The 17,145-nt window shown below is 37.8% G+C and overlaps 1 protein-coding gene across 2 annotated transcripts in view; it reads right to left on the bottom strand.

Annotated features, from left to right (window-relative positions):
- The window catches only part of PPM1E (protein phosphatase, Mg2+/Mn2+ dependent 1E), a 76,153-nt gene that overhangs the window by 28,501 nt on the left and 30,507 nt on the right, over positions 1–17,145 (bottom strand). For both annotated transcript variants that reach the window (XM_043499638.1, XM_043499639.1), the window contains exon 2: positions 9,415–9,472. The gene's annotated coding sequence lies outside the window, so the exon portion shown is untranslated. The remainder of the gene's footprint in view (positions 1–9,414; positions 9,473–17,145) is intronic.

The raw sequence follows: 17,145 nt of genomic DNA, 5'->3' as shown, positions 1-17,145 counted from the left end.
TAGCTAGGAGTGCTGGTAGCGTACGCTAATAGCCAGATAATCCTTCTGTAAGAATGCCAATGCCTGAGATGAGGGGAGACCAGGATTTTAAGGTTTATGGATCTTGGGTAGCAGATAGAATACCCCTGATTGGGGCTCTGGGGGTGTGTCTGTGTAGATTTGTTCCCGTGCTGTAGCAGGGAGTTTCTTGAGCAGATGGTGTAGTTTCTTTTGGTACTCCTCAGTGGGATCGGATGATAGTGGACTGTAGAATGTTGGAGAGTTGCCTGGCAGCCTCCTGTTCATTATCCGACCTGTTCATGACGACTACAGTACCTCCTTTGTCAGCCCCTTTAATTATAAATGTCAGAGTTGTTTCTGAGGCTGTGGATGGCGCATCCTGTACGTTTGAGGTTATGGGGCAAGTGATGCTGTTTGTTCACAATTTCAGCCCGTGCATGTCTGCAGAAGCACTTTATGTAGAAGTCCAGTCTGTCATTTTGACCGTCAGGAGGAGTCCACACAGAATTCTTCTTCTTTTACTGTTGGTAGGAGGGTTCCTATAGGTCAGTGCTCTTGTTCAGTGGTGTGTTGAAAATATTCCTTGAGTCAGAGACAGCGAAAGTAGGCTTCCAGATCACCGCAGAACTGTATCATGTGCATGGGGGTGGTGGGGCAGAAAGAGTCCCCGAGATAGCCCGGCAGAAGAGTCTGTCCTAAGTATGTGGTTGGGCAGATTAACAATATTGTTGGGTGAGTTAAGAGTACCACTGTTGTAGCCCCCTGTGGCATGTACGAGTTTAGATAGTTTACTGTCCTTTTTCATCCTCGGAGAAATAAAGTGTGCATTGTAAATGGCTTGTCTTGTTTTTGTAAAGTCCAGCCATGTGGAAATTTGTGTGGAAGGTTGGTTTTGTATGAGAGTCTCCAGTTTTGAGAGCCCATTCTTGATAGTCTCCTGTTTGCTATGCAGGATGCTGATCAGGTGATTCCTCAGTTTCTTTGAGAGTGTGTGGCACAATCTCTCACCATAGTCAGTGTAGTATGTCTAATGCAATGAATTTTTTACCTTCAGTCCATCCGATTTAAAAACAAGCCATTTTCCAGGTGTGATTTTTCTCTCACACTTTTCCAAACACATACACACACCCCTAAGCCCACCTAAAATATCATACATACACCCCACCCCATCTAAAATACGATTTCCACTATTCTAGCACACACACTCCCTCCATCCCAGGTTAAAAAAAATTGTGTTTGGACTGAACCTCTGCACCCAGCTTTAGGCTGACAGGTTGGGGTCCTCAACAGTCTCATCTATAGTAGCTCTGCCAGAAGCAGATTTAAGAATGGCCCTCTGTCCTGCAACATAGAATATAACAGGAACAAATATTTGCTGAATGGAAAAACACTGCAGCTTACTGACTGAAAAAAGTAATATGGAAAAATCTCTAAAGCCTTCAGAGCAGCATGTAGATGGAGAGGAACAGAAGGCAGACTGAATTACTGGTGCTGAAGGAATATAATATAAATCACAAGTGATGGTGTGAAGCTCCTGCTGCATTAGGCTCACAAGAGATCTCTCAGTCAGCATGCTCCAGTCTGTAAGAATCATCTTATCACCAGAAGGATAATCAAAATTAGAGATGGAAAGTCCTGCAGGCCTTCAAAGCCCTTTACTTGATGGCACTGCCCTTGGCATTATGCAATACAGAATTGTTTTCTACAGAATAATTCCTAATGCTTTATCCAATCTAGTTTTAAATAATCCTGTTTTGTTTTAAATAACCCAAGTAATGGAGTTTCCAACTGTTCTTTTGAGAGATTATTCCACTGCCTAACAGAATTGCTGTTAAGAAATTTCACTTGAAGTTCAGACAAACTTTCATTTAATCAATTTCTTCCAATACTCCCTCTCACTCTTTAGCGATTATACCCTTCCAGTGCTTAATTACTTTGTATTCAGTGCTTTATCCATTTAAATCAATGGGAGTTTTTCCATTGACTTAAACAGGTACAAGAATAGGCCTCTATTCCCTCAGTTACTAGTGTTGCTGTTTTTTGAATTCCCTTAATTTGCCTACATCGTTCTGATAATGGAATTTCAAAGAAGTTGTTCCCCAATCAGCAAAGAGCTGATGAAATGAGGCATGCCAGAGGGGGGAGCAGGGTTGGATAATCAGTGAGATCTGGCTATTGTCACAAGGAGCTTTTGGTGATCCTAAACTCATAGGATATCAGGGTTGGAAGGGACCTCAGGAGGTCATCTAGTCCAACCCCCTGCTTTTCAAAGCAGGATCAATCCCCAATTTTTGCCCCAGATCCCTAAATGGACCCCTCAAGGATTGAACTCGGAACCCTAGGTTTAGCAGGCTAATGCTCAAACCACTGAGCTGTGTCAAGATGCTCATAACCCCTATTAGGCCATGCACAATTCAAGATTATGGTAGAACAGCCCTGGGGCCCCCTTTCCTCCATTCCTGCACTAAGTGCATTTCAGCTGGAATGGAGCTTTGGGCCCTGTATCTGAAAATGCTTCCATATGCTGAAGCAGCAGAACTCATCCTCACTGGGCATGATGACTAAAGGTTTTGAACTAATTCACTAGGAACACAGATTGGTCATACCCAATCAGACCATCAGTCCACGATAAATGGAGTCCTGACTAAGGCAGTACAGAGAGAAAATAAAGAGCAAAGAAAAGGTGGCAGGCACAAAGGCTCCAGTGGCATTTTCCTGTTCCTTGGGTTTGCTTGTGTAAGAATCCAGAAAACAATAGATTTACTATTACACAGAAGCAAACACCACCAAACTTGTCATCTGGAGATTTGCTTTCAAACCCATAAATATATTTTAGTCATCTTCTGCACTTGTCTTCAATTGAAGCAAGTTGGCTGTGCTTAAAGCTGCTGGGAAAACTGAGGTATATGAGGTTTAGCTGCTGTAATAGCTAGGACTTTAACTTCACAAAGTACACTTTCAACTTAACACACAATTCCCAAAGCTATTTTAACTATGAAGTAAGTATAGTACCTGTAAAATACAGTCATCTAGTTTATTAATTCAGATAAATTGGAATGATCTTGTATACAAGTATTTGATGCCATGAACACATTGTACATCACAATCTAGAATACTATTATAGCAGCTTTGATTTTAAGTAAGGATTTTGCAAACTATCTGGTAATAAAATTGTACCTAGGAAATAATTTTTAATACAGATGACCCGTTTCTACGATATGCAGTTCAATGTAATCTTCATATATAGCAATAGTCTACAACATCTGTACCTGTAAAATAAACTATAAAAATCTTTATTTATAAAAGAAAAAAAGTTAATACATTTTCCAATATAAGATTTAATAAAGTCAAACTAGGATAAAATGGAAGAAAATACAGGGCACTATGACCATTATGTATATATAGCTTGATAGCCTGTTTTAGAGGAGAGAATAATTTCTATTGTAAAACATGTAAAGTGCTATAATTGGGTTTTATTTATTTACTATATTGTAAATTGTAATAAAGACCTTTGCCTGGTCTGTTGCATTTGCTGCCTGGTGAACAGACCTTACCCTTAGTGGAATTCCCCTAGTGGTGACCGTATTCACTGTTTGTACCTGCTATGTTTTAATTGTATAACAAATAGTGTACAAAGGTAATTAAAAATTCAGAGAAGAATGGAAGGATTGCAGTGTTAAAGTACTATCCATAACTGATGCTTACATCCCCGGAAGGACTACATTTTGCTTACGTAGTTACGATGAAATTTAGCCTAACTAAAAGAAGGTTGAGGGGAGATATGATTGCTCTCTATAAATATATCAGAGGGATAAATACAGGAGAGGGAGAGGAATTATTTCAGCTCAGCACCAATGTGGACACAAGAACAAATGGGTATAAACTGGCCACCAGGAAGTTTAGACTTGAAATCAGACGAAGGTTTTTAACCATCAGAGGAGTGAAGTTTTGGAATAGCCTTCCAAGGGAAGCAGTGGGGGCAAAAGATCTATCTGGCTTTAAGATTCTACTCGATAAGTTTATGGAGGAGATGGTATGATGGGATAATGGGATTTTGGTAAGTAATTGATCTTTAAATATTCAGGGTAAATAGGCCAAATCCCCTGAGATGGGATATTAGATGGATGGGATCTGAGTTACTATAGAAAATTCTTTCCTGGGTATCTGGCTGGTGAATCTTGCCCATATGCTCAGGGTTTAGCTGATTGCCATATTTGGGGTCGGGAAGGAATTTTCCTCCAGGGCAGATTGGAGAGGCCCTGGAGGTTTTTCGCCTTCCTCTGTAGCATGGGGCATGGTTGACTTGAGGGAGGCTTCTCTGCTCCTTGAAGTCTTTGAACCATGATTTAAGGACTTCAATGGCTCAGACATGGGTGCGGTTTTTCATAGGAGTGGGTGGGTGAGATTCTGTGGCCTGCGCTGTGCAGGAGGTCGGACTAGATGATCAGAATGGTCCCTTCTGACCTTAGTATCTATGAATCTATGTCACCTCCTATGTTAGCTTTTATCTTGGAGGGAAGAACCCTTTAGTTTTGTTTTGTTCAACTTCAAAGGAATAAAACACTCTATAGTAAATGGTGCATTGCCTCTAGTGAGGTCTCATATTTAGCTATAGCTACGTCTAATATCCTTGTATCAGCAAGCCAGCTGCTCCTTGTATTTCAAGCTCAGACTGCCTTTGCCAAACTGTTTTTATCAAATTAAGACTTGCAGCAAATCCCAGGTCAATTCACATACACCTAAACAACATCTAATAAATACTAAAGCTGCCCACACCCAGACAAAAAACCAAACTCTCTCCATAGGTACAAACACAGCTACAGTATACCTGAAGCCAGTGGGAGCTTCTGAGGCGAGAATCTGGCCAAAAGACTAGACAAACTTTGATAAAAGTTGGTGCTGTGTGCGTGTGCATGTGCTCTTGGCTCACTAGTCTAACTACGAAGAACTTCAACTGAGACAAAAAATGTTCATGTCTATCTGCCTTCATTTTATGCAGATATGCTGACTGGTTTACCTACATGTGACTCAGCTCCTAAACTTAACTGGGACTGGGCCATGGCTTCTCAGAGTTGTGAAAGAGTTTAATACAGCAGAATTCATATAAATATGTGACAAGTTCTATTCACATTTCTAGTAATACCCAAGGTAACAATATGAAATAATACTTTCCCCTTCTACGTTAGCACCTTCCAGCTAACCATCGCAAAGTGCTTTACAGACTCTCATTAAGTCTCACAACATCTTGTGAAGTAGAGAGTTGTGTTATAGCGAGAGGATGAAGCCTAAAATTACTGCAGTAACAGTTGTGGGTACTTAGCATCTGACGTGTCAAACTGGGCACCGAAAAATGGAGACACCCAAAATTAGTGCACATTTTGCAAATGTAGTCTTTGTGTGATCTTGGGCAAGTCACAGACAGAAGAATGTGGTAAAGCCAGAAATAGAACACAATTTCTCATCACCCTGTGCTTTAAACACTAGATTATGCTCTCTCATGACAAACTGGATTGCTGCAGGAAATATGGTTGTATGAATAAGGAAAAGCTATATGCTGATAGTGACATTCACCCCACTGTCACTCTACCAGTATTTCCAGGCTGTACCATCATCAGTTCTGCCTCCCTTTTACACATCTTCATGCTGTCTCCCATGTCACCCTTATACATGAGAAAAATACCTGATAAAATCCAAATGGCCACTGCTTTATCCTCCCTAAGACTCATCTCTGCTACGATGGCTATAAAACCCAGCCCAGATCCTGGCTGAACAGAAAGCAAGCTGTAGCTCTTCCATTTCCTACTCCCTTCCTCCCCAACTTGAACCCCAATTATTAATAAAATTCTACAGTACATGTAACTAAGCCCATTCTTCACCATATTTGTTTGCTTCTATCTTATATATACGTCCCCATCTCTTTGTCCATTTGTGTCTTTAGGCTAAGCCAAGGTATTAAGGGCAGAGATGGTCTCTCTTCTGTGGTGGTAGAACACCCAGCACAGTGGAGTCCCAATCCCAACTGGGCCTCCGAGTGCTACTGTAAAATAATTACTACTACTAACAACACTGTGTTCCATATTTATGTGCAGTTTTTCCTATTCCTCTGGTCTTTAGATTTGAGAGACCAAATGAATTAATTTTTCTGGTAAATAACTGAAATCCCCAAATTTTATTTTTGCTCTTCCTATCAAATTTTGGAAGGCTGTCCAGAAAAGAAATATACATATTAGAATCTATTAAAAATATTTTAGTTAAATAATTACCCCAAAATTCTGATACACAATTTTATCTCATTGAAGTGTGCAATATTTCCCTTTGATGCATTTAACACTAATCCACAGTCCTTTAGGTGACATGCAGAAATAGGATAAAAGAATACAGGTGTATTTGTCTTATTATGGATAATTAGAGCTTTGTGGAGATCAGAAATTCCATTTCACAGAGGATTTCTGATTCAGAACAGACCCAAAAATTTCAGAATTCTCCATGAAAGAAAATTGCGGAGATTTCATTTTGGATCGATCTAAACATTTCATTTTGATTGACTGTTTTATTTTATATAATATAAAATTTAGAAGAAAAGTTGTTTTGAAGGGGAAAATCAAAACATTTTGTTCCAAAAATATCAAAATGGGACATTTCAATATCATCTGAACTTTCCCCCCTTTTTTTCCACCCCAAATGAAATTTCAGTGAAAACATAGAAAATGTTTAGATTTTGATGGAACTGCATTTCCAGACAGCTCTATTAATAACTTAGCTGTTTATATAATTTTTTTTCACTCCACATTGACTGAAAATTTTGCATACATAACATATGTATAATATAAAAAGCCAAAGTAACAATACAAGAGAAATAGAAAACATAACTAAAAAATGTACATAACCTGAATCAAAAAGAACTAAGTGGACAATGGTGGGCATAAATTTCAGATCAAACCAAAGGTTACAGCCCAGAAAAATACTACAGAAATGCTACTAGGTGGATTACAGACTTGAACTAGGAGAAAGGCATTACAGAGGGGATTAAATAATGTGATTTGATAATAATTAAGCAAAATTATATAGATTTAAAACAAAAATAGTAAGAGACCACAGCACAGAAGCTACATAAAGAACGCTGATTTTGAGATACTGTGAAAAACAATCCTGCTACCATGATTTCTCATAGTTGGGTTGGTTACGGAAGAATTGCTCCAAATGTATGAAGTTCCAAATAAGAAACACATTCCAAGAGCCAGATTATATATTTTTTCTGAACTGCTTTATAAAGGGCAAAAGGCTAAGCCACACCATTAGCAGTGCTTCAGTGGGTCAAAAGAAAATTTTTTCCATGTTAACCCAAGCAAGTTCACTGGTTTTGAGATGTTTATTAACAGCAGAGACTGGTGGAGCAGTGTAAAGGAATAGAGCCTAATCATCTGTGTGCCTCAGTATAAAAACCTACTCCTCAAGTATGTTTGATGAATTTCTTTGTATGGTAAATTCAGGAAAGAAAATAAATCATTAATGACCTCTAAGCATCCTAAAAATAATTTACCAGAAATAGTGCAGGCAAATATAAGCTCTCTCCAAGACCCAGAGGACTGTTTCTCTGTCAGATTGAGTTAGGGTGCTTATCACAGGGTGTTCAGACAGTTGCCCAAATGAAGGTCTTGGACGAGACCTCAGTGATCTTGAAATAATGCAAGCTGCTGCCAGGGATAAGCCCCAGTAAATTCAAGGAATAACATCTGATATTTCTCATTATGGAAAGTCAGACTAAATAAAAATTATGGCAGCTGAGTATCAACTCCAAAAGTCCCAATGAGTTCTCAGAGTTATCAAAGTCACAAACCTTTCAGTTAAGCAAGGGAGACAACAGCAACATACTGGCTAGTATGTGTATACCATGGGCCTATTACTAAGTACAGCTAGGAGAGACTCACCTTTAGGTCAAGTGGCAAAGACCTGTGTGCACAGTTGACAGTTCTGGATTCTATCCCCCATGCTCTGTGTGTGGTTTCAAGGTAAACTATCACGATGTCTGTACATAAGCAGTCTCAATTTGTGTTCAACACTATCTAAATTCCCTTATTCCCTGAAACTGTAGAAATTCTCCTGAGAGTCTCTGAAATCCATCCCTTTTCCTGTTATTGGATCAGGAGCTTTACTCAAATCTTATGCCATGAGTAACATCTTTTGATATACATGGGACACCAAAGTAGCAGGCTGAGATTAGAGTAAAAAGTATCAGAGACCACTATCCAGATGGAGATAAATTGTACCTTTGCACAGAAGTCCCTCCTTCCCATGGGGAAGGGCAAGAGCAGATGGCTGTACAGATAGATCCAAACAGATTTAATCAGAAAAACAACTTCTCTGCTCCCTATTAAAGTTGTGGAAACATGGAGTACATTGAGGAAGGTTGCTAAACACTCTTGTGTATTATGAAAATAAGCTGTTTTAGTGATCACAAACCATTTATCTCAATTTAACAATTCGTAGTCCTTTACAGACATTAATGAATGATTCATGCTAAAGGGATGTGAACCACAAAGAAAACAAGTACATAAAACAGCTTCTCCAGGGCTGTTTTATGCAACAGAATGTTTTCTGTATATTTTCTCTGAAACCTCTGTCTCCTTTATCCTCCTAAATCATTCTGGGAATAGGGTAATTTCAGAGATATGAAATTACTTATCTCTACTGATTCCCAAACATGATACCATTTACATTAATACATGCTTATAAACTGCTACATAATAGGCCCACGACGCAGGACACAAGTCTCAAAACCCAAAATGCACCTTTGAGGAGCTGAGAGTGAACCACTGTGATAAGTTAAATTCCCAGAATGAACTCCAATTATATGACAGTTTCCTTCATTATATAAATAAGCCCTATCTGCAAAGTTTAGATTTGAATCCAAGCTTACCAAAGTTTGAAGCTGTTTGGATCCAAATTTAAATTCCCATATTAAAACAAAGGTAATTCTGCAATACAGAGAAAGGTGAAGTCTAGTTGTCTGATCATAGGAATGGAACCTAGAAACTCTTGAGTTCCAATAGTCTGACCCTGAGATTTCTAAAAGGCTACAGTTTCAGATTCACTATAGCTCAAATTCACTATAGCTCAGTCTCCCCATTTTTAAAACTGGGCCCACACTTCCCTCTCTCATTGGAGAGTGGAGGAGGGAAAGGAAAGATGGTTTGTGGGGACTTAAATAATTAGCTCTGTAAAATAAGTCTTCAGTATTATTACAAATTAGAAAACTATAACATTCTAATTATATAGGTTTTATTGGGCAAATACCATATTATGACAGTAATTACTCATTCAACTTATTAAGTACACCTAACAGTTCCCAAAGTACAGTGTGTATCAGAATGCGGAAATAGCCATTCCTTTGATTGGCAGTTATGTGATGCTTACCTTGTAAACCCACTACTCCTGAATTGGTAATTGCTATGTAATTAAATGCTCAGTTACACTGTAATTAAGGAGAGAGAGAGAGAGAGAGAGAGAGAGAGACACACACACACACACACAAAACTGGAATCATATACATGAATCACCAATAACTCCAAACATTGAAAGTTCAGTTAATAGGGGACCTGGATCCAAACCACCCTTATTTTTGATTCCACAGGGCAAAAGGTCTGACAAATCACTATTTTTATTTTTCATATGGCATCTACCCTCTTGGAATCTAGCACATTCTCTGCACAATTTTTTTAATGTCCGAATGATTTTTGTGTCCTGTAACAAAACCTTCTACCAACATTGCAGATATAAAATTATCATTACCTAGTTAGGATTCAGAGTAGCAGCCGTGTTAGTCTGTATCCGCAAAAAGAAAAGGAGTACTTGTGGCACCTTAGAGACTAACAAATTTATTTGAGCATAAGCTTTTGTGAGCTACAGCTCACTTCATCGGATGTATGTTTCCCTAGTTAGTATCACACAAAAGAGTAATGAAAACCATGTACATTCATGCACTCTTGCCCAAGTGATATATTTCCCTATGGAAAACTAATGCCAACAACAACAACCTTCTCATGACTAGTTCCCCTACTTGACTGGGCACTACTTAAAAGCTCTCCAGGAAGTTAAAGAGTGTCTTATTGATTTCCCTCTACTTGGTTCTCAGTCAATATGAAACCCAGCATGATTCAATATCTTTATAATAGCTCCATTAGCAAATAAAGGAATCCATTCTTCAGTCTCTGTTGCCTTATTGAAAAAAAAACTAATTTAATTTTAAATCTGAATAGAAGCCAACACTAGCTACAAATTTTATTTACAGCGTATAAGGTTTTCTTTTGAAATTATTGATTTTGTCCATACAGAACCCTGAAATGTCTTCTAAATCTGATGAGAAAACCATCTTTCTGCTCTGGTGATATTTACAAATGTTCTAATCAACCAACCCAGAAAATGTCTGGGGTAGAGTTTAAAAACAGCAGCTCAGGATTCCTGAATATGATGATTTCCCTTCTCACCATATTGTGCTAATGAAATACTTTCTAGAAGAGTTCATGTTGCAGCAGAATTCATTAGCACACATTCAGGCTTTATCTGATCATTTGGGTGGTGGTGGGGAATCACTCTTATTCCATTGATGGACTCATTTTGTTCCATCTCTCAAAACTGTTTTCCTTTATATTTTTTCTTAATATTTCTATCTGGAGAGATCTACTATACAAACTCAGGATATCCAAATAAAGTTAACTAAAAAGGAGCATTAATTTGAGTTTCTTTATTACATTTAAGGGTTAATCAGCAAGCACAAGTTGTCTGATTACTAAAGGCACAGAGAAAACTGCATTGTACTACATCATGTAACTACCTTGACTTCAAACAAATAAAATTAATTGCTTTCTTACAGGGTGTGGAGTTCATACCATGATATTCTCTGCTCTAGGAGGTCACTGAGACAAATAATTGTAGAAGGATTTAAAAGAGGGTTAAGAGCCCCAATCTGCAGCACCCACTCAAGCGAGTAGTCCATTGACTTCAGCGGGGTTACACATTAGCAAGGGTTGCAGAACTGTTCCAAGTAATTCTTTGTGCATTATAATATTTACAATGTTGCAAAGTGGGGGTGGGGCGGCAGAATCTAATTTAAAGCTGTAGACTGACATTTTCCAAAGGGCTAAGGAAGTTAAAAAACCAACTCCAATTGAAAGACATCTCAGCTATATGGTATTAACTTACTACATGTGACTGGGAAGCAATATTTTCTCCTTCCTTACCCCCATAAAATATATTTCACTGTTCAAATGTCTGGGTGAATTACAGGGTGGGGCTCTTTCTCTTAAGTACTGTATATTGACTACTGCCAGATGTAGGATAGTAGACCAGATGACCAGCAGTCTGATCCAGTATGCCAAATTCTGTTTGATAGATTTGAAATCATTCTGTGTTTTCAATAAATGGCCTTTCAAAGGCAATGTACAACTAATGTAAAGTTTGAATCATCATCAGCAAAGGCATACTACAGCTTTGTAGTAATAACAGCTCTTTCTAATGATGTATATTGAAAGATCTAAAAGCCCCTTACAGATATTATTTTAGCCACATAACACCCTCGTAAGGTAAGTAATTATTATCCCCATTTTACAGATCAGTAGTGCTGAGATACAGAGAGGTTAAGTGATGCTCATCAAAGGTCATATATTGATTCCGTACAAAGACAGGAATAAAACTTAAAGAACAGCAACTCCTGCTCTAATCACCAGAAAATACTGCCTCTCTGTACTGTACTGACTTTCCTAAGCATTACATAGAAGATTGTAGAATTTTCAGTTCCATTCCAAACTCTGCTATCTACCCAAAATGTTACAATAATTTTAACATTGTACAATAGGGTGAACTAAAGTTGCATTTTCTCAGTCTTACTTCCCAAATTATTGACATTTAGGGTGGTCTATTGATTGCAATACTGATGACACACAAGGTAGTAGAGAGAGTATAAACTCATTGAATATGCTATTGCACTGGGATAATTTGACTAACTACAAGTGATCACATGCTAACTCCCAGACTTTTATTGCAGACTTGCAGTGAATATTGGTAGTAAGGTTTTATTATTTACCTCAAATAATAATCAAAATGTTTAGCTGCTCTTCATATTCAAATCCTATCTGTATTCTGTTCTACTGAGCTACATGATTATTTCAGTCATTCTTAATAAATAAGTTGCCAGTAGTAGTTAAGCTAACTGAACTAAATTATTTATAGTGCTGAGGAACAGAAATGTAGGTAATATGCATAAGAGCTTTCAGATGTTCTCGTTTGGAAGACACAATGTCAGCTCTTAGACATTTTTCCACCAGGCAGAAGCTGTAAGTGTTCAGTTTCCAATCTCAGTCTAAAGGATTTCCTAGAGGGACAAAAGCAAAAGATGTGAAAAATGAATACAGATCTTCCCTCATTAATAACCACATTCACAGTTTGAAAGGGAGGCTTGAAAGGGAATAACTGTAAAAAAAAAAAAAAAAAAAAAAAAAAAAAAAAAAAAAAAAAAAAAAAAAAACCACACAGCAAAGTTGATATAAGGAACCAACACATTTTCAGTATGATGTACTCCAGTTCCTGCTCTGAGACACTACTTTGCATGCCTACAGCATCTTCTAGCTAAAGATCTCGAAGCACTTTATAGTATGAAGCATCAATGCTCTCCCCCCCTCCAACACAACCCCCATTTCCTGTGAGGAATTATAGGTATGCACTAACTACTCACCCCAGCGCACATTCAGCAGCAGAGATGGGAACAGAACCCAGGAATCTCAACTTCTACACTCCCTTTCTAATCACTATGCACTTATGTGTGCCTTTGCCTTTAAAAAGGATGCTTCATGTAATGCTGAAAGAGGAAGTGTGATGATCCAAGCCACAACTCTGTTGCAGTGCTGCAGTACTTGAGGTGATGCTTTTTGTGACTTCAAAACAGATGCATCAGGGAGATGATGGACTTGATTGAGTGTTGGAGAAGCACGCCCCTGTCAACCTATCCATAGACAGAAACGTGGGGGACACTTCACATCACCCTATTGTCTTGTGGGAGTACACGAATGTGAAATTTGCTACACAGAGTCAAACATGATGGGAAGGGAATAGTGCCCAGCAATGATTAGAAAGCATTCATGCTTGAATGCCAAACAGAGTAGAATGATAGGTTTACCACAAAATAAACCTAAACCAAACATTTTCCTTTTATATTTCACCTTCCACATCCATGATTTATTTAAGCAGAAGCATTTTCCATTTTTGAGGAGAAGAGGTTAAAAAGCCAAGGGTAAGGAGTAGGTTTAAAAAAATCACTTTATGATAGTTAAATCCAGGTGTGATGAGTCTGAATTCCCATCCATCAGGTGTCTGATTGCAAAAACAAGCAATAAGAGAGAGACTGGTTGCCAAGCAAGCTAAAATGACACAGTTCTCTTTGTAGTTCTTCCCCCGCCCTCTCTCTGTTCAGTTAGTTATAATCTGAATTTTGATTTTATCCAGACAGTTGCCTTGAATATTAAATAAGATGTCAGCCATTAAATGACAAAATTTGAAAGAAAAAGAATGATATTTGTTTTGTTTATTAAGCATGGTTTGAGCCTTCAAGACCCACAGCACCATTTAGCTTGCCTGCAGTGAGCATCTATATATAGCTCTTTTACACACAAAGGTTATATGGATTCATTCTGACTGAGTTGAGGATTTCAAACAAGTCTGCAGTATGCATTACACAATGTGGCTTCTCTTCTATGTTTAAAGCTATAGTGGATTACCTAATATTTTGAAACATGTTGCAAATGTTTTGGAACACATTTTTTAAAGACCATTGTACACACACATGCTCCATCGACTATTCTGAGGTCAACTGATGGGAAGAGCTGTACCCTTTTATAGCCAGTAATATTACTCTGCAATGAACACTAAGATTATAAACAAACTATTTATATTACAGATATAAAACAGGCAAACTCCAAATATAAGCAAAAATGCATTAGAAAATGTCTCAAGGGATCAGACAGCAATCAGTGGGGCCCATGAACCTGATGCTCCCAAGGATCGGAGAGAAAGCAACTGGTTATAAGTCAATAAAAATTAAAATGGAAACATTATTAAAGGCATCTATCCCTTCTCTCCCTTGGGTCCATCCAGTCCACAGTTTAACATTCCCCGGGTAAGGGAATCCAATTGTGTACGTGTGAAAATTTTATTTTTGATTTGTATGTAGGATAAATGAAAAACTAACAATATTATCAGGAGGTTAATTTGGGTTTGAACAATCAACATATTCAAATCAAAAGGCTTCTTCTGCAAACACAACAGAATTTGTTTGAAGCCTCAGGCACGGGGGCTGTAAATAATAAGCTACTGGGGGTTGAATCATCCATACTGATGAGTAGGTTCAAATGGAGTAATGTCACAGTTATAATCAGCATCTAAGAGTTATTTAGGAGTCACACTATCAATTACAATGGGTAATGCCTATGCAGGAAGTAATTGATATGCAGACAAAGGGAACACAAAATCAAAACGCTAAAGGAGGTGGCTTTGGGGACTAATGATAAATCTTTTATATCTATAGTGCTTTACATCCCAAAATTATTTAGAATTTAAACACATGGGGGTCATTTCAACCAGCAGTGAAATGTAGCCACCTCTGGATGAAATGCAACAACTGATTAACAATGGACAACAATATTACATGATTTTGGGCTGGAAGTGAAGAATACTATTATTCAGCAGAAGCTAGAGGGTGATATTTCCTATCCAAATTCCAATCATCAACCTAGAATATTGCCAGAACACTGTGGCTAGCACCCTGACTCTAATCACAAATACCACTGGCTTTTTAATGGTCACATGTAGGCAGAACTTCCAGCTTCACAGCACTCTCTAGAACCATGCTGAGGCATTGATTCAGTATGACCTATTAAATCAACATTTAATACTTCCTGCTTGAAGCAAAGTGTTCCTTGGAGGGCTCCCCACGCTGACCCAAACTTGTATGTTCTGACATTTGGAGTTCCAGATATACTTTGCACTGGACATTTGTTTACTGTACTCAGAATATGCCTTTCCTTTTTACATGAATTTCCAACCTGCTCTAGAAAGATCCACCGATAGCCCCGATCATTTTGGAGCACTGGGAACCACCAATGCAAGTGGCCAGACTTGCACCATTCCGTAAGATCGTGTACCAGAGTCAAAACTGGGTACCAAGTTAAGAAATTCCATCATGCCGGGATTTCATTTATTCGACAATTGGTTGATAGGCTTCTTATCAGTCAGAAATTACAACTAAATTAGCCATGGTCACCAGAAGGCCTCTGCATTTAGTTCTCCGATAGGTGTAAAAGTTGAGTCCCCACACTAGGCAATTTATTATAAGCATCCAAAACCTGGATTCTAAATTGCTGCACTTAATTAGCACATCTGTCTGTTACAGGTTATGTCTGCAAAGGTCAACTAAATCTTATTACTAATTTTATCCTACTAAATGATTATCAGTGGCATGAGGAATCAAAAGGCATTTATGAATAATTACATCCAAAAAACTTAGGTTAAAATAATGTTATTTAGCTTGTAAAGTCAAGCGCTTAAAAGTGAGAAAATGCCAAATTTCCTGTTACCATGCAATAGCTAATTCTCTTCTCCCAATTAGGAGACTCAACCAAGGCAAGAAAAGAAATGGGGCAAATTTCAAAAGGAAATGCCAGACAAGCATGGAGAAAGAGATCCTGTGATATGTTTCAACTTCTGCACCACAAGAAGTGCCATGGATAATTTTGATCAAGAGTCGCTGTGATTGATAAGTACATACTACGGTACCACATACACACAAATCCAGGTGCGCAAAAACCTCAGATGCAGGCAAGCAAATATACATTTTATTTAAAAAATGACACTGAAGAAATCAAGTCAAACTACAGGTGTTATTGACTATCATTTTCATACAAAGCATAACTTATGAAGAGGGGAGAACAAACAAAGGATACTAACATTTTTAACCCTAACATTTCCAACTTGAAATTAAGAATGTAAGCCATGTAAGGGAATGCACATCCATGATTAAGCACCCAGAATGTAATACAGCTACTAAGGCCTCAGTTTCTGTATTGAATTTATCATTACTGTCTTCAGCTACCTAATATGGCCTACCTCACTTAAGCGCACATTTGAGTGATTCTGACAAAAATCTTTACTTACTCCATAAAAAAAAAAAAAAAAAAAGACAGACAGACACTATTTTGGCAAAATACACAAGGAAAACCTACCCAAGATGAGAACTCTCTGTTCTGGCTATTTTCAGAGTAATAATAAAAAGTCAGACAATGCTCGTGAACAATAAAGAAGTAACAAAGAGGTGTAAAATCAAGCTTTATTAGTAACACAGGAAGGAGAACTTAAAAAAAAAAATCAATCACTGACAAAAACAATTAGTTGGAAATACATTTTATTTTCTGTCTTTTTATGAGGGCATTACCAACATTTTCATTTTAATTTACATTAAAGAACAGAAGTAATCTATGGCCAATATACATTAACTGATTAAACTCAAGTTTTCTTTTTATTGTAATTATTTGAAAGCATGCGACTTTGCATCTCCCTATTCTCTTATGATTTCAAAAACCCAAACATTAAATTGATATCCAGAAATTCTATAATCTATAATCCCCGCATACACCTTCCACACATTATTATACTGATTATACAGTGCACCCAAGAGTGTGTTAGGCACCTCACTATACAAAGAAGAAGAAATGGTTACTTCCCGGAAGAGACTGTAGTCTAATCTATAGTTCCAAGAATATTTTGCCTGAATACAGTATCTCACTCAACAATTTAATTAAAACTAGCATCAGAAACTAAAGAACTCACTCTATATGCTCTCATTATTTATATAACATGGAGGGGAGAATATATGGAGTGGTGGAACACTTAATGGAGGGGGAATGTACCAATAAAGAATTACCCATGCCAGCATCCCCTCTTCAAAATAACCCCAAATGAAGTTCCACTCAAATAAGGTGCTGCTTAAAGGAAGAAGAAGAAATCAGAGAATATCTAGCCTGTGTCACATGTAATCAGTAAAGTTTGTGAATGGTAGTGTTGATCTAAACTCAGTGTTTATATTTTTCTGAGCAGAATAAATTC

The sequence above is a fragment of the Dermochelys coriacea genome, chromosome 17 (assembly GCF_009764565.3).
Source record: "Dermochelys coriacea isolate rDerCor1 chromosome 17, rDerCor1.pri.v4, whole genome shotgun sequence".
NCBI classification, from domain to species: Eukaryota; Metazoa; Chordata; order Testudines; family Dermochelyidae; genus Dermochelys; species Dermochelys coriacea.
This window is presented reverse-complemented; position numbering and strand designations above follow the sequence as displayed.